The 21,737-nt window shown below is 37.4% G+C and overlaps 1 protein-coding gene across 1 annotated transcript in view; it reads right to left on the minus strand.

Moving 5' to 3' along the window:
• nek7 (NIMA-related kinase 7) overlaps positions 1 to 21,737 on the minus strand; it is a 124,021-nt gene that overhangs the window by 10,616 nt on the left and 91,668 nt on the right.

Consider the following 21,737-nt stretch of genomic DNA (forward strand, 5'->3'; position numbering starts at 1 on the left):
CTACACGTCATAGAAGCCAACAGACAACTGCCATCTGTTAGCTTGAGCCGTGAGGAAGCTAAGAGTTGAGGCTAAAGAGCATGTATCATGTCACTCAGAAGAGTCTATGCATTAAATATGCAATATTAAATACAATAGACACATTCTCTGGCAAAATAATGGTTTACTAACTGTAGACTGCTTAGTGTCTAGACAAATACGCTAATATTAAGTATTTGAATGGCAATCGTGGCTCATATCTAACTTTCAATTTCACTCTTTTCACTTACAGTCCTTCTGATCAGTTGCTAAATGGACATTATAGCTGTTGTCATTTATTCACCCTCAAGTACTTTCTGTAATTAAATTTGGCTAATTGAAAGGCTTTGAAATACGGGAGAAACATCACTTTGAAAAAATAAAACAAAAATTAGGAGAAAACAAAATGTTAGCTTGAAGTTTGTTTCAGGTGTTCAAAACAACTCTGAAAAGCAAAACGTTTGGCTCTGAGCCTCGGCCTTCTTTGAAGTGGAAATGACCTCCAATTCATTTCTTCTGATCAGTATATCAAGGTCAGATGTCGGCAGGCAAAAACAAAGACTGGAGAGCTGATTTATTGTAGAAGATGAAGTGTGAGGGGCACGTCTTTGCATCTAATAACGTGAGATGCATCACTCGGTTATGCTTTTTAAAAAAGTGCCTCATACGTGTTGTTAAAGTCACGAAAACTTTACATAGTATGCAGAATATAATAGCCTGTTTCCACTGAGTGGTACGGTACGCTTTTATGGCCGCTTCCACTGTTAAAAGGTACCTAAAAGCGAACTGTACCGTACCACTTTTTGGGGGCCCTTTGCAAAGAACACCTAGCATAAAAAAAGGAGAATGAATACAAAGAAACCGACATTTTTAAAAACACAGCTGAGACATTACACTGTAATAATATATATATATATATATATATATATATATATATATATATATATATATATATATATATATATATATATATATAATATATATATATATATATATATATTATATATATATATATATATATATATATATATATATATATATATATATATATATATATATATATATATATATATATATATATATATTATAACGAGCCATAGTCAACCTGGGGTCCGTTCTTCGTACATGGATTACTCAGTTAGCTGGATTTGGATATTGACGATTTGACACAATCCAGGATCGTTTCGTTCTTCAAAGCTGATCCGAGAGCTGTTGTCATGGCAACAGTTCTGCTAGGTCAAACCTGATCGGGAGCAGGTTCAATTCATATAAACAGGATTAGATTGGCTCAGTTCAAGCAAAGATAATACAGAAAGTATGTTCCGAATTCTGATATTTTCTTACAGTAGTAGTTATATACACTTGCAGAAATGGTACATATTTTTTAACTATATATATAAAGTTATAGTCATTAATAAAATAAATAAAGTTATACATATTAATAAAACGTATGCAATCTGCACCCTCGAAATGAAAGTACAAAGACTGCCATCTGGTGCAAAGAGAAAACTTATTGTTATGAACTTTTTAGATCGCTTTAGTACAAATTGTGTATAATAGAAATGCACAATATGTCACTTTTTTTAAAGCAATAATACATATGCAGTCATAAACATGTTTTGATAGTTAATATGTCAGTGATTTGATGCTTCACAAAAGTTGCAGACACCTTTACCAATATGAAAATGCTTTTGTAAACAACCAGTTATTCTTTACACCGATTAAAAAACGGCTACTATTATAAAGAAAATCTTTTCTAAATGTAGAACTAAATACATTGATTTGCATTGAAATACATGATGAATACTCTTGTCTTGACAAATGAAAGTGTAAAGCCTGCAGCTCACAACAAATGTGTAAATTTCTTGCGTGTCATATTTAACAAACCGTTTACTGCTAATTTGATGTATTTTTGCTCACATGGATAATTGAATATTAATCAGATGTCATTACGCTGCTGTGCCGTCAGCCAATCGTTGCATTGCTGATCATGATTTCGAGGATCGATAGATCTGTCCTTCATAACACACGCAGCGATCAGATCAGTTCATCCAGACATTCTAATCTGATTCGCGAACTTGAAGAACCAAATTAGCGAGAGATCAGTTATCAAGATTAACAGATCCAGGATCTGCCAAATAATGTTAGATCATTAAAGCGAGGTACGAAGAACGGATCCCTGAGCTCAAACAAACCTTGTCGTCATCTTGATAAACAGCCACAAAGCCAAGAACAACTAAATCTGCTATGTCCTGTTTTTGTTTTACGAGGCTGTCTAAAAGTGTGAGCGGTTTCACTTTCTTCAGAGAACTCCTTTAGCTGATTATAATAACGTACACGTGATTATTGAAGTGCCTCTGACATCCAATCCTTTCAGAAATGGACAAACACGAGAGTGAAGCGCGAAAAAAAGGAGAAGCTAAAAAAGGGAGCAAATGATTCCTTCAGCAACCTAAAACATGAAATATCTGCCATGTTTGACTATTAACATCATCTTTATCATTGATTTGCAGGTATAATCAAATCATGTTCATAGAAAGCTTAGTCATGAACAAACACAGCATACACAGGTATTTATGTGAATAAAGCATGTTTTGTGAAAAGTGCTTTTCATGTGATATGTGAATGTCCCTTACAGCTTTACTTTGACATTTCCTCAAGCGAGAATGACGTCGACTGAAACTCTCTGTCGTATCATTGGTACGCTTTTAGCAGTGGAAACACAAGCCTTATAAAGGTGACCCATACCGTATCATACTGTAAAACTCAGTCAAAACCGGCCTTAACATTGCTTGCCCGGCCTCAGGGTTCTTCTGATTGGTCCACTTTGGAGCTAACATTGATGAGTGGCGCTGTGTGGAGAAATTCAAGGCTTAAAATCCCAGAGCTTATGTGACTGTCACTTAAAAAGACACGAAACGCAAGTGGTCATGCCAAACTGAGCCTGGTTTCTCTCAAGGTTTTTATTCCTTTACTTTCATCAATTGGTAAAGTTTGTTCCTCGGCTTGCTTGGTTTGAGACTTGTGGACCTGCGCATCAATGGATTTGCTATTTAGCGTTTGTACTTCCAGCAGTGAAAATTAAAATACACTCAACTGAACTAAACTAAACTTAAACTCTGAAAACTGGACTGACAGTTTCAGTTTACTAGAACTTCTATGTGTAGCTGCTTTGACATAATCTACATTGTAAAAGTGCTATAGAAATAAAGGTGAATTGAAGTGTAATGCTCATGCATGTCAATCATGAACACATTTGCATAGAAAAACAACTGCAAAGCATTACATCGGAATGAAAAAAACTTTGTAAATGCCTTTCTAGTGTAAAACAATGTCAATGGGTCTCATTTACTAAGCATTGGTACAGTACATACACATTTGTTGATGAAATCGGTTTTCAAAAACAAATCATGATTCACCAAAAATTTTACACGGCAATTTATTCCAAATTTACACACACACGCAAAGTAGGATTCTTAGGCCCAATCCCAATTCTACCCCTTAGCCCTTCCCCCTACCCCTTCTTGTCCTTTTGCACATTCACGTGAAGGGGTAAGGATGTCCCAATTATCTTTAGCTTGAACGCGTAGGGCTAAGGGGAAGGGCTAGATAGCCCTTCAAACAGAGATTTTTCAGGATCACATTTGTAACCAAGGGGTATGAAAATTTCCCAGAATACACCAGCTAAAACGGCATCATGGCTGCACACGAAAGTCAGGAGATGAACAGATTAGTATTTGTGTCATTATTAAGAATTTTTACAACAAACAAGCACGTTTTAATATATTCATTATCCACTCATGTTTTACCGTCATATTTCAAAAAAAATAAATAAAATAAAAAATAAAAAAAACCCGCTAAATTTTGCTATCTATAATCCCTAATAATAACTCTTGTATAGCAGTCCCACAACATTCTGACACTTGAATATCCTGTCATAGTCTAGTGGCTGGAAATGAGCTTTTTACAGTGTCTGTTGTAATGTCTATGTTGTTTTTGTGTGTTTAGATGTGGATATGGCCACAGTGTAAATGGACAGTACAGTTACAAACTTATTGCCACATTAGATCATTATATGATAACATAATATCGTTGTCTTTGATTTCCTGAAGATAAATACTAAGGGTGTCACAATCCTCCAAATCCTCAATTTGATTACATTTTCGATTCTAAAGTCACGGTTGGATTCGATTTTCGATTTATAAACGAAAATTTAAAATCATAAATAAATCATACAGTAAATAAATAAAGATAAGTTACAGATATATTTACCACCTGTCAATCACTTTTTCTGTGGGACTCGTGAATAGGCAGAGTGATCTGTGTCATTACAATGGAGTCGGTAAAAAAGTGCACAACCAACAGGAACCAGCCAACAGTATCTGAGGTGTTCGCTAAAATTACTTGGTACAAGTGTGAAAGTAAAAGATTGAAGCAGTCTACTGACTCGCTGACTGCCTGGACCCGCTGTCTCGTGCATGACAGTGTGTGTGCGTCTGTAAGTGAATGTGTGTGTGGTCACGTGATGTGCGTTTTCAGCAGTAGTGAGGAAGGAGGGCTGCTCAGAAATGCTAAACGCCAGTGTGGATGTGGATCATTGTCGTTATAAAATGCCATTTAAAATAGAAGACCTATTAGTGTAAACAGGACCTGAGTGTCTATTTTTCGCTAGAGGATTTGCAACGGGGGCGGGGCGGAGGATCCCAATGCCGGCATTGTCTAGTACTCGCCCAAGCCTAATATGCACATAGCAGACCTTGCGAGCTGCGTTTTTTTTTTTTTTGTCGACAACACAAACGTTGTCAACATAACTCATTGGAAATCCAAAAAACTTCCACACCGACGGCTTCATTGAAAGAGGAGAGGGTTTAAGTTCTGTCGACAGGTCTCCTGCGTCTGCAGTTCAACAAGCGTGTTTTTTTTCCGCCAAGCTACTATGACATGGAGGCGTGTCAGTATCGACAATTCCCTTTTTTGATTCGATAATCAAAATTGAGCACGGATTCCGATCGATTTCGATTTAAAATCAAAATCGTGACACCCTTTATAAATGGGATTGGGCCTTTGCCTTGCTCATGAATGTAGTGTGAGGAAGGGTTGTGAGGAAAGCCCTTATACAGTTAGCCCTTATACAGTAAATATTGGGACATCGACACATTTCTAACATTTTTGGCTCTATAAACCAACACAATGGATTTGAAATGAAACAAGATGTGCTTAAACAGCTTTAATTTGAGAGTATTTACATCCAAATCAGGTGAACGCTGTAGGAATTACAAAAGTTAGCATATGTGCTTCCCATTTGTTAAGGGACCAAAAGTAATTGAAGCTAGATGTTGATGTTAGAATGTTAGAACTGTGTTGATGTCCCAATATGTTGTGGACCTAACTGTAGAGGGCTGTGAATCCTTACGAACTGATCTGATTCACAATTCATAGGTTTCCTATTTCGACTGAGCCAGAGCTGGCCAACCGAACCAACAAGAAGCAATCACACTTGTAAAACGAACCAGGATATGGGGGTCAAATGCACCCAGGCATGGTTCTGATAGTGTAGGGCGAGTATACCCTCAGAATACTCCAAATTCACTGACGTTAGAACATGCTTAACATGTTGTGAATTAGGTAAAAATATTTAGTTAAATGTATATCAATATACAGTAAATATGAAAAAACTATGGGTGAAACAGATCGCCTCACAGCAAGAAGGTTGCTGGTTCGAGTTGGATTTTACATGTTCTCTCCGTGTTTGTGTGGGTTTCCCCAGATGCTCTGGTTTCCCCCTCACAGTCCAAAGACATGCGCTGTAGGTGAACTGAATAAACTAAATTGGCCGTAGTGTATGTGTGTGTGAATGAATGAACGAATGGATGATTAGTGAATGAGAGCCAATGTATGAACTATTTCAATTCAATGCTGTTTCCTCACTGTTGTCGTTTAGTTTTGTGTTTTATTGCCTGATCTAATGTAGGTGGCATTGAGATGATTTCTAACAATAAACTGCTACTTAGTATTTTAAACTTCCTTTTACCCATTAACGAACAACAAAAATGAACTTTGCTGTTATTATAGTTTTTCCAGAAATCTCAGCATTTCAGTAAAAAGGAAGCCAGAAAGAGACGAACAACAATGTTGACTTCAAAGTTTCCGGATGTAAATCACAGTGGTTACGGAAGAGATGGATGAAGTGCATCCTGGTAGCCTGGAGCTGTGCAATCCCGCTCAACCAGGAAGGTGATGCTTTGATGACGTTATGAGATTATGATACTGCAAAAGCAGACTGGAAAAAAACAGCCTCGAGCAAATCCACTGAAGAAGAAGAAGAAGAAGAAGAGGAGGGAAAAAAAATAAAAAACTTTCCAGATGCCATGAATGCAAGCAACACAGTACTTGCACGAAACCACTACAGCGCAAACGCACACTGGACGAGAACTCAATTAAATTGACATAAAAGGACAGAGAGGAAGCGGCGAGGAGTGGGGGTTTTAGGAGGTGTGATCGAGCGAGGAGAAACGACGGTCTGGCCTGTCAGAGGAAAAGAGGAGCGTGGAGTGGCAGAACTCATGGAGCACAGCACATTTCACCAAACAGGAACAGGAGGGGCGAAGGAAAGGGGGTCCCTTTCTAATCATCAACAGAGCAGGAACAAGAAGAACTTGGACGTTTCAGTAATATATACCACTTTTATACCAAACAGTACTTCTTACAAAAACAAAACGTGCCAAAACTCATTATCACAGTGCATAATCGCAGGGTTTGAAGAGAAAGACTGTAAAACAGGGAGGAGTGAAGTATAAACAACATCATCTACAGTATGTTTCTATCATGATGCAATAGACATTTTGATGCATCACATCAGAAACAAATAATTGAAACACCAAATTTGGGGGAAAACGTCCCTTTTTATGTAACAATAGTAATATTGAGGTGGCATTTGGCTTAAGGATAAAAATGTTAAGTTACTGTAAGTAATGTAGCGCGGAAATGAATTTATGGAACAAATTGTGATGTAGGGAAAATCAATGTCAAAACCAGAAGATGATGATCTATGATGACGAATTTCCAACTGACGCTAAATAGAGTAGGGGGCAGGTAGGGGTTTTATTTGCTGCCAGTGTTTGGGAATAATGTGTTACTGTAACAGCATTACTTTTAACAGTGACCCACGCTGTAATGCAATTACAATTACTTTGTTATTTATATTAACTTACAATATTACAATGTGACTGTAACAATCTGATGTGTTTGTTCGTTACTTGGTAAATGAATTAATTTTGGCTGCAGTCTAGCCCACATCTTCCTGTTTACAGGTCTTTGTATTGTGGGATTGGTGGATGCCAACCAACCACTGCAAAGAAAACGTGTCGTGTATGAGGCGTCAGACTGGACAAAAGTCAAGCGAAAGCAGAGAGGCCGAATGTGTGCGAGGTAGGCCAAGTGTGCTCGCACGAGAGACAAAGAGACTATTACCGTTATTATTATTAATTACTATTACAAATACAACTATGTTTGATGTTTCAAATAAATAAGCACGCATTTGTTATCTGTATAACAAAACTGATTAGTTTCGTAGACACAGTGATATTTCCGAACAAGTTATTTAAATGTTTAGTGTTGTATACAGTAGCTCAGAAAAAAACAGCAGGAGGTTTTTCAACGTAAATATACACGGCTTACTTTCCATAAGTTGCTGACATAGCACATTTAATTTGTGGTTAGTTTGAAAATTGCTCATAGATTTAATCTGAGCAGCTGTTATGTTTTTGTTTTCTTTACAACGCATAAAAAGTTATGGTTGTCTACAATAGCAGTTTTGTAGTGCTGAGTTTCACCAAACTGATTCTGAAAGATAATTCAGATCACTTTCATTTATTTAGTTCATAAAGGTTTTGTGTTTGTTGTATATCATCGCTATTTTTATACTTAAGCTGTGAAGGAATATGTTCAAGGGTTAAATACAAACATTTATGGCGATGATGTAATTTTAGTTTTTGCTTTTTTGTTTCTGAATCTATTATTCAGCTGGTGTATTTTCATTTTTGTAATGCTGGTCTGACTTAAATATTATACTAAGAATCCTACAACTAATAATAATAATAACTATAATTAGTGTTTAAAAATAACTTTTTATTTAAGTTTGTCTTGTGTTTTAGTTGTGAGAATGCAAATGAATTAACACTGTTAAGTTGATCAACAGTGGATTCTCCATGCAGCACTGAAGTGACATTATAAGGGCATTAATGGCAGCATTAAGATGTTCTTTGGAAAAGTAACTTATAAATTACTAACAGTAATGCACTACTTTTTGAAGTTAATATTTTTCAGTAACTAGCACAACACTGTTTGCTGCAAACTAAAAGTTTGAGAGGCGTAGTAAAGCCTATTTCAACAAATCCATCAAACTGATGTCATCAGAGAAGGACTGCCATTGCAGAGTGGAAGCATATGGTTAGATTCAGATAAAAGATTATTAAAACAGTTTTTTAAGGCATGGTTTTATTTTTTACTTTAAAAATAGCTACGTGCGCTAGTAAAATGAACATTGTACATTTAAATTTCATGCAGACTTTAATCTTTTATGACTAATCTATTGTTTGTGTCTTTCTAATAACCAAAATCATTGTCAGCTGCTCAAACATCTTGATGGAAATGCATCTGATTTGGAGTTGTTTATGAACTTTATGAAAAACACAAACGTTGTGTTGTTGTTGTTAGGATAGAAACACAGCTTTTGACAACTTTCGATGTGAATTACTTTGTTTTCACACCAGTGTTCAAGATAATTTTAAGTGAAGAAATAATGGATGTCCAATCCGAAAAAAGCATGAAAAGAATACAATGTAACAATGGCATGGAAAAAAGGGATGGTGACATTTCAGCATTTCAGGAATATGTGAACAATAAGGCACAAGATTGAGATGATGAGAGATAAACAGCAACAACAAAAAAGTATCACCTCAAGGTTTTTTATCCAGTACCAAATTTGCTTAAAAGCAGCTCCCAAACCATCAACACCAATGTAAATTAAGATTTCATGGAAGAATTTTTGTATACATTTATGGTTATACATACACTCACCGGACACTTTATTAGGTACACCTTACTAGTACCTTGTTGAAAGTAATCTTTCGTGGCATGGATTCAACAAGATACTGCAAATATTCCATATAATGACATAATAGCATCACGCAGTTGCTGCAGATTTGTTGGCTGCAAATCTCCCGTTCCACCACATCTTAAAGGTGCTCTATTGGTTTGAGTACTGGTGACTGTGGAGGCCATTTGAGTACAGTAAACTCATTTTCATGTTAAAGAAACCAGTCTGAGATGATTCACTCTTTATGACATGGTGCGTTATCCTGCTGAAAGCAGCCATCAGAAGATGGGTACACTGTGGTCATAAAGGGATGGACATGGTCTGCAACAAAACTCAGGTAAGTCGTGTTGTTGACACAATGCTCAGTTTGTACTATTGGGCCCTTAGTGTGCCAAGAAAATATCCCAGTTGATACAAGGTAGGATTGATTCAGGCTTTCATGTTGTAGATGCCAAATTCTGACCCTACCATCAAAATGTTGCAGCAGAAACCGAGAAACTCCCAGCTAACAGTTTTCCAATCTTCTATTGTCCAATTTAAATGAGCTTATGTGAATTGTAGCCTCAATTTCCTGTTCTTAGCTGACAGGAGTGGCACCCGTTGTGGTCTTCTGCTGCTATAACCCATCTGCATATACATACCATTCTCTGTAAAAGATCTCCCTAGAGATGGTTGTGCGTGAAAATCTCAGTAGATCAGCAGTTTCTGAAATACTCAGACCAGCCCGCCTGGCACCAACAACCATGCCACGTTCAAAGTCACTTACATCCCCTTTCTTCCCCATTCTGATGCTCAATTTAAACTGCAGCAGATCGTCTTGACCATGTCTACATGACTAAATACATCAAGTAGCTGCCATGTGAAATTTGCATTAACGAGCAGTTGGACATGTGTACCTAATAAAGTGGCCGGTGAGTGTATTTCCACAATTTATTGACGTACAAATGTGTATTTTCCATTAACTGCAAATATTTTACCTATTGTATGTATCAATTTTATTTAAATTTCCTGCAGAATTTGCTAAAACACAAGTGCCATTAAAAAGCTAAAAGTTCTACAGTAAAGTTTAGTATTTTCCTGACGGACAGGTAAAAAACAATGGAAGCAAAACTAGATTTCTGCAGAAAAATGCTGGACTTCACGTCTATCCTGCTTGTCCATCAGTTATGTGGACTGGAATGGCTGTGTGTGTGTGACAGTAATAGGCTCTGTGAATGAGTGTGTTCTGGCCAGACTGTGCTTGGTGTGTTTTCTACTGAAAAATTCACAACAAAAGGGTAGACATTGTTTTTTTTTTCCTCAAGATGATACATCTATAGCGTGATCTCACAGCAACATCTGTCTCGGCAGCCTGCAGCAGCTCTTGCAAAGAGTTCCTTGCGATAATTGCAGACGAACGGCATTTATCGAGACGAATCTGCAGCTCTGGTTTGGAGCGTCTGCATGCGGCGTGCGTACCTGTGGCCGCAGAGGGGGGTCAGGGGCGAGCAGCAGCTGTAGCCAGCAAAGGGTTAAACAAGGACCACCATATTTTCATGCATCTTCTGCTTCTGACAGATGAAAAATGTCAACTGTCCTGTTTTTATTTTGGAGTTTTTGCACTATTCATCTGGTTCATTAGTGCCTGGGCGCTCTTGGCCCTGACAGCTGCTCGCCCCGTGCTCCCGGCCCCTGAATTTTTCAGGCTAATTTGATTCGGGGCGCCCAGGCGATGGGCAAGATGATTGACTTGCTCCCTGACCCCCGGAGCCCAGCAGCTCCCCTCATTGGTATTCCAGAGGAGTCCACCGCGCACCACGCTGGCCTGCTGTCTGTCTGCGGGGCTTCGGCTACCGGTGCACGGTGGCGGAAGACACACACGTTTACACACTCACATGCGCACACAAAAGGGGGAGAAAACGCGCACACACAGACACCAAAGCTCAGAGGAACATACTTAAACAGAATCTCAACCAGCAACACATAAGTGCGCTGACACAAACACACACACCCGACACACACAAAAAAAAAAAAAAAAGAAGAGCCACACCTGCTTGGAAATGCATACACTCGCGCATAGATAGATGCTCACAACAACAGGAAGCCAAAACAAGTAAGACACAAACACATATGGCCGTCCAGGCAGGAAGAGAAAAACAGACTATTTTCTAATTCCTACCTGCAGCTGACCATCTTGGCTTGATATAATATTAGCGCTAACGCTAGTTGGCCAACATATTCAAATACAAACAAACACAGACACAATTTCTATGTCAATAGAAGTGACAAAGTAAATAAAAAATTATAATAAATAAATACATTTCAAAAAATAAAATTAAATAGGAATCGACTAACATAGCGCCCCTTGTGGTAAGCTACAAGAAAGATAATTTTGTTTCATATTGCATTATCATACATTAATGGACACAAGCCCCTTTCACAAAGCGATACCGGTAAATATCTAAAAAAAAAAAAAAAAAAAAAAAAAAAACTTACTGAAATGACTTTACCAGTCAATGAAAAACACTGTTTACACAGGCACATGAGTCAAGCAACTGAAGCAGAACTTGAAGGTAAATAAACAATGGTGTATCAAACAACATTTTATCGATAATTTAAGAAGATAGAAACGTTATCTGACTAACATCTAGCAGCTAAATGTGTGGAAAAAATATTCAAAAGCTTTTATTTTCATAAACAGCTTGGATGTGAACGCGTCTGAATGTTCTGTTTGGCTGGAGTAGACATCATTCTAGATGTGAATGCGCTCTTTCCGGCAATCTTCTTTCTGCATTCACACAGCAAAACATTCCGGCAAATTACCGGTAATGTTACAACTTCTTTTTCCGGAAAATTGCTGGAACAAATTTACCAGTATTTCCAAAAAAGGGCCTGTTCACACATGCAGACCTTTGTATGAAAGGAATTACAGTGGACAATTCAATTCAAGCTGAAAAAAGAAAAAAATTAAATGCAAATCAAATCTAAATTAAGCTTTTCTGTTGTTGTCGCTAGCACCTAGAACTGCAGCTCCGCACAGGAAGTTTGGCCAGAGGAGAAATGGCCATGCCCAACATCACTTTCATCAATTGGTGAAGTTTGTTCCACACCATTGGCTTGCTTGGTTTGGATCTTGTAGAGCTGCGCATTAATGGATTTGCTCTTCAGTGTTTGGACTTTCAGCAGTAAAAATTAAAAGTGGAATGACAGTTTCAGTTTACTTGAACTTCTGTTAAGCTGCTTTGACACAATCTACATTGTAAAAGCGCTATAGAAATAAAGATTGATTGAATTGAATCATAACAGTTTCAGTGGTTACTTTAGATTTATCTTCCACTTGGATTTTGCATTTAGGGACACAAACATGCCAATCAGAACCATATTGGTTTAGTTTGGTTTAGTCCCTTTATTTATCAATGGTCACCACAGTGGAATGAACCACCAACTTATCCAGCATATGTCTTACGCAGCGGATGCCCTTCCAGCTGCAACCCAGTATTGGGAAACACCAATACACACATGCACTAGGGCCAATTTGGCTCATTCAATTCACTTATAGTGCATTTCTTTGGACTGTGTGGGGAAACACACACAAACCAAGGTTATAATAGTTTCAGATTTTTCTTTTAGTTTTCATTAGTCTGAACTTTTAAATTCAGTTAGTTTTAATTTACTTTTAGAAGCAGATTTATTAGTTTTTATTAGTTGAGTGTTAGTTTTAGTTTTGTATGGATATTTGTTAGGTGTGAGATTCAAAATCCTCAGAATAAATATGGTAATAATTAAAAAAGACACATTTTTTGAAACGTGTATTTAGAGAAAACATGAACAAAATCATCTATCATTAACATCTACCCATCCTCAAACTCAATTACAACAGCCCACAAGATAGCAGCCCTAAGTACAATGTGTGCAAGGCTGCTTCTAAGGTGAAACAGTATGTTTGGATCTTTAAAGCATAGTTTGGTTTAACTGCTGATTCATGCGTGCGCAGTATTATCGTTTCATAGCTTTTCAAATCTGATCTCGGAGTACTGTTCTAATAAACTGAGTAACTCGGAAAATTGGTTTATTTTGAGTCAGAGAGGTTATCAGGCATATTAAAAAGTTAGTAGTTTGATTTGGAGAACTAGTTCAATTGGTTCACTCAGAATATCTGGTTAAAATGAACGATTCGTTCACAATCAGGATCTCTAATATGGAAATAAAACCGATTATTGGGCACAAATGTGTTAAATTAAGACTTTTAAGTGTCTACTCAGGTTGTATTTAGTGATGTCACCGTGTTGCTGTCATGTCTACTCGTTATTTTTGCTGCGGGAGCAACAGCAAGGATGACTGAAGGAGACAGGCTTGATTTGGCCATGGCAGAAAAATTACAGTGGTGCTGTACGGGTCAAACTCCTGGCAGCGTGAAGTAAACAGATTTACTTCTAAAAGGCTTACAGTAGGCTCATGTTATAAATACATTTACAAAAACATAAACGAAAGACGTTTTGGCTATAACTTTTGTCAGTTTTAGTTATTTTTGTATGTATACAATACAGTTTTAATTAGTTCTAGTTTTTTTTAAACTCTAGTTTTTAATTTTTTTCAGTTAATAAAAATGTTTTTTTTTTCATAAACTATAATAACCTTGACACAAACATGAGGAGATCATGCAAACTCTGCAGAGAAAGGCCAACTGACCCAGCCAGGGCTCATACCAGTGACCTTCTTGCTCTGAGGTAGCAGTGCTAACCACTGAGCCACGGTGCCACCACGCTTGTAAAGACAAAAGAATTATAGTTTACTAATAAAATAAAGTTTCCTAGGTTGTCTATAAAAATCTGTTTAATAATATACTCTAATAATTTAATAACCCATTAGACGCAATCATTAGCAATATCAAAAAGAGTTTGCATTTCTCCTATTGTATATCATCATTAAATGATGCCTAGATTCACATGCGGCATTAACCAATATCTATTATTCTTTTCAATATTCAAACAGAATTTTAATGCCAGTCCTTTATCAGATATCAGCCATTACATGAAAATCAATATCGACTCATCAAATCGCCATTCATCTCAATCAAGGAGATCCTGCCATTGTCTTAATATTGATCTTTAGACTCTGCTGGAGTCTTTGCATGCCAATTAAACCAGCGAAGGTCCCCGTTCTCAGGAGTTCTAGAAGAGGGCGTAGCGCATGAAAAGAGTCATGTCGGAGTGTGAGAAAACCATCATTATTTCATACTGCTCATCCTTCTTGCACTCTTCTTTAATGATATATTAATCAAATGGAAGCGCCGGCATACGAAACGAGCACAATTAAATATGAATCCATATTCTGCGACATAAAAAAAAAAGTCCCCGTCTGACGCCACAAACAGACCTTGACTCGTATGAACACCAAATCTACACACACACACAGCAATGCTTAAGCACTCTGGCTTTTCCTCCAGAACAAATGAGAAGAAAAACCACTTCTTCTTCTCTTAGTAGCGCAATCACCCCAGCATGAGGAAAAGTTCCAGACACGTGTTATGTTTGTAAATTTGCAGAATGAGTGTGCAACGCTGCTCGGTTTTATGCATCATTAGCAAAACATGGGTGCGGCAGCTCATCAGAATGTTAAGAGTTCTTCCGAGACGCCGGCGTTCACGTACACCGCTCTCCCAAAGCATCTTTAAAGAACATGAGTATTCCGCAGCTGTACACGGCTGGGCCGAATTAATTCACTAAGCTATCAAATTAAAATCTGAGATCCGTGGTGAGAAGACACCAAGGTATACTGGGTAATCTATATTTGAATAGGATGCGGGGAGGGTTTAATTAGCTCAAACGTCTTGATGGATGTTTACTATTCAGGTGTGGGATTAACACTTTCCTCGAAAATTTGGCAAAAAAAGAAACTATCATACACAAACTTCCCGAGCTTCGAAAATGAAGTGCTACACCGCATCCCGCCCACGACGGACTAAGAATTCTTATTTAATGACAGAATTTCATTAGCAACACGTATCAAAAATGCAACACCCATCTTGCACGGCCTGCATGCTAATCTGTTTACTTTTAGCGCTCTTGTTAATCCGCCATGTAGCGGATTTGGTTCTCATCTCCGACGTTCTACTCAAAACACATGGTCGTAAATGAAGATGTGACTTAATTGTAAAACCAAGAGCAGGAAAACCTGGCCTTGTGTTTTTTGTGTTGAAGGGAGATGCAGTGGTCTCTGCCTCTTATTTATGCCAACATAAATCCGAAACACCTTCGAGGACGGCTATTAAGAGGAGGTTTAAGAGAACTTCAAAAGGCCGTGAACACAGAGATCCACCAATATGAACTCGGTCTGTCTTTAATAGAAAGAGGAGACGGTGCTGGGCGGAAACGGCGAGGACATGGAGAAGGACCATCTGGGTAGCTTGAGACGATCCTTTCATTTTCAGCATCATAAAACTCAACACCAAAACCAGTTGCATCAGAGCTCCAAGGATAGGAGATCATAGCCTAATTCAAGCCACAAAGTTTGTCTTGATCATTGGGGGAAGGAAAATATAGATGAGTATCCAAAAGTCTAATTCAAGGTTCCATTGGAGTCAACTGAAAAGCACATTTATTCAACTCTGTGGGTCATGATTTGAATCTCTACAGCAGAAGATCTGCTCATTCCATCAGTTATTCATTAAAAGAAAGCAACACATTTTATAATCTGCATATACAGATCCACAACTAAATTCATAAAACGTGTTTATGCAACATACAGTAGGAACTGTAAATAAATGATGGTAATATCAATGCATTTGCTTGATCTACTTGACAGCAGACCATCAATGATTGGTAAGTCCCAGTTCTTTCAGTGAATTCATGAACAATATTGTGTTGCATTCACATGTGTAGAGTTCACATAAACATGAAAGGATGTCAGACAATAATGATTACGCTTGGCAGTTTGGCAAAGCTGTAAATTAAAAGGAACTGTGTTGTAAATAATGTCCAGCTCCTTCATCAATTCACTTCAGACGACCCGTACCAGCAAGAGCCACTGCACTTTAGTGCGGGTTTTCTGAATCTGAAACTGCCAGTAACCTTTGACCTGCATTTTTATAAATTCTCTAGAAAAAAAATCTTATTTAATGATCTACTGACGAAACAAATGCTACCTAGATCTTGGATTGCCTGAGGATTTTGGGCTTATTGCTTCAGTTAGTTTAAGTGATTGAACTTGTATTTGAACATTACTATTTTGTTTCTTACATCATTGTAGTTATTGTTTAAGGGCTTTTATGCAAAAATGTAAAGATTATTTCTTTTAAAAGGAACAAACAAAGTTGGAAATACTATTGGCAAAATTTGTTATGATACCATTGTTATGTTTGACTTATAAAGTGTACTTAAGACTATAGATTTTACAGGAATCTGACTTTTAAACTAGTTTATCCTTTTCGTTACATCACAAATTGATGTACCTGTCCAAAATTGCACTTTCAGCTTTATCTTGAACATTGTTTAAGAATTTGTTTTGTCCTGACCGAGGGCAGGACTCTCTGTGGTCGTAGGAGTTTGCCTACTGTCCGCTGTCCATCGTGGCCTCCTAACCATCCCCATATCACAATTGGCTTCATCTCCTCTCCACCAATCAGCTAGTTTGGGGTGTGCGGTCTGGCACAATATGGTTGTCCTTGCGACATCCAGGTGGATGCTGCACACTGGTGGTGAATGAGGAAATTCCCCCCAATGTGTAAAGCGTTTTGAATTTGCAGAAAAGCGCTAGATAAATATAAGGAATTATTGTCACAAAATTATACACTTTTTGTTTCCAGTGTGAAACCTTTTCTCTGAGAAAAAGGGCTACAAAACGAAAGATCTAGATGTTTCTTATTAGTATCTTAGTTTGCTGCATTTAAAGGATTAGTTCACTTACAACCCCCTCAGACCTTCACTCAGCTTCAGAACACAAATGAAGATGTTACAGAGGAAATCTAGAGCTCTCTCATCCTCTAGACAGCAATGGTCCAGGGTAAAGTCTAGATAGTAAACAGCTGTGGATACGCACATCAATACAGCATCATTTTTGTAACACTGTTTAACAATAATTCATATATTTGCATAACTGTGATGGTTTGGTTTATGGTTGGGTAGGGGGTAGACGTTAATAAAATTAAATTTTTTGGGTAATTTAATAATTAACAAACAATACTCAGTACAACTTCTGTTGTTACATTACTGTGATAGTTTGGTTTAGCGTTGGATAGGGGTAGACGTTAATAAAACACAATTAATGAGAAATTTAATAAATACTATCAATAAATCTTGATAACTTTCGGCCGCAACTGTATCTGATCTCGAAACAATAATGGTCCAGAGACATTTAAAGTCCAGACACATTGTCAAAACACTTCATATGATTTTAGTGGTTCAACAGCTCCAAGAACACATTTGTGTGACAAAAAAAAAAAAAAAAAAAAAAGAGTGAAATTACATTGTTCACCTACTGTATGTCAGGTCAGAATGTGTGTTTACTATAGTAAAAACAGCTCTTGCATGTTGCGCTGCTGATTCAAAGTGTTCCCTATAGTAAACACACAACCTGACTTTTGCCTCACAAAAGTGTTATTGGGGTTTTGTATGATTACAGTTCAACCACAGAAGTCACCTGGAATGTTCTGCTTCCTTTTCTGGGCTCTGAAAGTCTGAAAAACATTGCTTTCTATAGAGGATGAGAAAGAGCTCTAAGATTTCATCTAAAATACCCTAATTGTTTTTGCGAAGATGAACGCAAGGCCTCGGGGGATTGGAACAACATAAGGGTGAGTAATTTATAACACAATTTTCATTTTGGGGTGACTTTAAAATAAAATCACTTGTGTGCTACCACTATACAGCGGGGGAAATAAGTAATCAACACGTTACTATTTTTCGCAAAAACATATTTCTAAAGGTGCTGTTGACTTGAAATTTTCACCAGATGTTGATGACAACCAAAGAAATCCATATGTGAAAAGAAAACAAATCAAATTAGTTTACAAATTAAGTCATGTGTAATAAAATGAAATAACTCAGGAAAAACGTATAGAACACATGAAGAAAGGGAGGTGTAAAAGGGCAGTGAAAGCCCAGACAGTCGCTAAAATCTCTCAGTAGTTCTTCAGCAATCCTCTGCCCTTTGTCCTTGTATATTAATATTCGCTGCTTCAGTCCAACATCTACATTGCCAGGATGACTAAGATGAAACCAGAGTGGGCATTTCAGCAAGACAATGATCCAAATCACAGCCAAGAAAACTCTCAAATGCTTCTAGAGAAACAAAATCAAGCTGTAGAATGGCCCAGCCAATTACCTAACTTGAATCCAAAAGTGAATACAAAATAAAGATCAGATCTGATAGACAAGACCTACAGAACCATCAAGATTTTTACACTCTGTTGAAGTCTGTGAAAATAAAAATCACACCTGACCAATGCATGTGACTTCTTTTTCCATATGAAAAAAGAGTCTTTAAGCTGCCATCACCAATACCAGATTAAAAATGGCCGATTTCTCCAAAAACGTCAACATTGTCAAAAAATTTTAGGATAATGCAATACGCGTCTGCCAACTGCTGACCTACTCCCAAAACTTCCTGCTTACTAAAACATTTATTGACTTCTTCACTCCACACCCAAAATATTACCAATCTAAACACCCAAACAGAGCCTGTGACCCTCGATTCTTTCACCTAGCAAGAAACCACACGTTTCCTCCATGTTGCAGAAAACTGTCAATAATGCAGATGGACCGTGGAGTACAGTGCAGCGCTATTGACAGATGCGCCACGGAGAGCACGTGTCCCGTCTGCCGTGAAGGCCGTTTGGGAGTCAACCCCGACTCTGGCCTTGTCCTGCACCCCACCTATTCATCACAGGATGGTCGGCCAGCCAACGTCAGCTGACCAAATGAGCTCCAACCGAGAACATGGGCATCAAACGGAATAGCAGATGCATATGGAGGAATACAATGCACAGGTATTGATGATTTTCAATCGAGGCCTCGACACCCCCCTCCAATCCCCCCAAAACAGATCGACTGAAAGATTCATGCTCTCAGAATAAAGGAATTACATGCACACATATAGACCTTTCGCACAAAATAGATCAATGAGGATCAATGGAAGATGGCACAAGTCTGCAAATTACCAATTCAGCAGTTCAGCACTGCAGCTGGTTTTCGATTGTCTATTAAGACACACACAGACACAGCAAAATAAATTATGAAACTGGATGTGCACAATATATGGGCCTATATGTACAGTACAGTCAATGACATGATGTAATATACTTGTGTGGCATCTATTAAATTATTCAAAAATACATTAAAAATGGATTTCACACCTACATTTCGGACATAAGCCAGCTTGTTTGTTCAATTTAGCATCTTTGGGGTTATAAAAGTAAACATGTCAGATTGATACTGCTGTTCTGACAACATTTTACTCATTTTAAAGTTCATAATATGTATTATAATATAGTTTATTACTGTTACTTATTAAAGATTCTCAAAATTTGTATAGAATTTTTTTTTTTGTAATTTATATATGCATTTATCATAATGCTTGACAAAGATTAATCGCATCACAAATAAATTTTGTTTTGACATGATATACGTGGGCATACTGTGTATACTTATTATGTGTATATACTAGGGGTGTAATGATACACTCAGCTCTTGATACGATGTGTATCACGATATAATGTTCACGATTCGATATGTATCACGATGTTTGGAATAAAATTTGAAAATTTAACTGAAATGCAAATTTTACCAAGTAAACTATTTTTTATGTATTTAGTTTGTTTCAACTTGTTAAACTGAACCTTCTTTTAGAAAATATATTAAACAGGCCTGTCTCTGGAAAATAAAACAATTTAAAAACTTCTTAAAAAATATTATTGGAATGACAGAGACAAAATTAAGGAACAATTTAAGTTAAGGTGCAAAAAAAAAACACTTTCTATTCAATTGAATTTAACAGTAAGAGCTTAAGGCTTTGCTTGGTCACTTGCGTTTTTTGTGTGTGCAAAAAAAATCTACATTTCCAGATAATCAGCAGTTCTCTAAGATAATCCTGAACTTATGTGTATCTGTCTGAGAGGTTTTTATGGATGGCTGTCTTTATGTTGGGCATGATGAGTGATAGGGTGGCCGTCTTTTTATTACACAGGACAGTCGTGACTCTTTTCAGCAGTTTAGGCAGGTTTACTATTTCCTCGGCGTCGCTGATGTCGGCGCTATCAAGTGTATCATGTTGACGTGCATTTTTATGTACCTCTGTACTCAAAAGGGTTAATGCTCGTCGTAATCATAACTCTAAAATGCGATATGATTGTTTAAATAATGTGTACGTTTTCGGTTTCATTTCCACTGCTAAGTGCTGTTCATACTTCCCACGCGGCTCCTGAAAGATCACTCTGTTCCACAAACTGAATGTTGTTTACTACTTTAGTATTCACAACCTGCAGGTTCTGTTCACTGAAGCAGACGCGCGCGTATGGCAAGCCGTTTTAGCATTTAAACTTTGTTCTGACTATCCATAAATATATTTAGTTCATATTTAATTAAATTCATTTAGAGATATCTCTAATTATATTTTGACTAGTCGAATTATAATTATGACTAGTCAAAATATAATTAGAGATATCTCTAAATATATTTATGGATAGTCAGATCAAAGGTTTAAATGCTAAAAAGGCTTGCCATAGGCGCGCGTCTATCATAGTCCGCCCTCTGTAGTAACAGCTCTCGGTCAGCTCACGTCATGTGTGATTTTGCGGCCGCCAATACATCATTATATGAAGACAGAATGATATTTTAGGGTGAATTGTACCTTATAAATACAGTATGTGACTCTTTCAACACCATTAGGAGGTATCCATGTCGCTGTGCAAAGTATGTAAATCACTGTGAAGATTTTAAAACTTAGGATGTTTGACCCAGTATGCGTGTCAAAAAGCGGACGAGTCTTAAGCAATGACTGGACAACCGAAATGTTGCCAGACGTCTGATTTTGAGAGGATGGGTCATCCTCTATTTCAACTCCACTCATCTTGGTCTGCTAACATTACTGCTGCTGCAATCTGAACTCATGTGCGACAGCAGGTGGAACGTAGCTCACGTGCAGACAGCTCAACTAATAAGAGAAAACGGACGTCATATCGTAATCAAATCGTCATAACACCACGATGCATAGAGACATTTTTGCATCGCAATAAATCGTTACACCCCTAGTATATACTTATCCAACAGTTCTGTCTGGTTCTCAAATCTGATTGGCTGATAGCCATGAGATATTAAAGTAACATCAGCACCCATACAGCCTTTTTACCCTTTGTGTTACGTATTACTCCGCCCACATACAGCCAGCAAAATTATTACTGATATTACTGATTATTACTGACAAATATTACTGCTGTTAGACAACAAAATGTACTTTTGAGGCTTTTTTTAGTCAAGAATGTAGTTGTTTAGATTGCAACTATGCAGTTTATTTGTAAGAATAGTGCCTATTTTAAAATTTCAAAATTTTAAATTTGGTGTAGACCAAAGACGGTTGAAGTTTTCTTTCCACAAGATGGCGACAGAACCACATATTAAGCCCTATCGCTTACATTCTGATTTCTAACTAC

The sequence above is a fragment of the Danio rerio genome, chromosome 22, assembly GCF_049306965.1.
Source record: "Danio rerio strain Tuebingen ecotype United States chromosome 22, GRCz12tu, whole genome shotgun sequence".
Taxonomy (NCBI): Eukaryota; Metazoa; Chordata; class Actinopteri; order Cypriniformes; family Danionidae; genus Danio; species Danio rerio.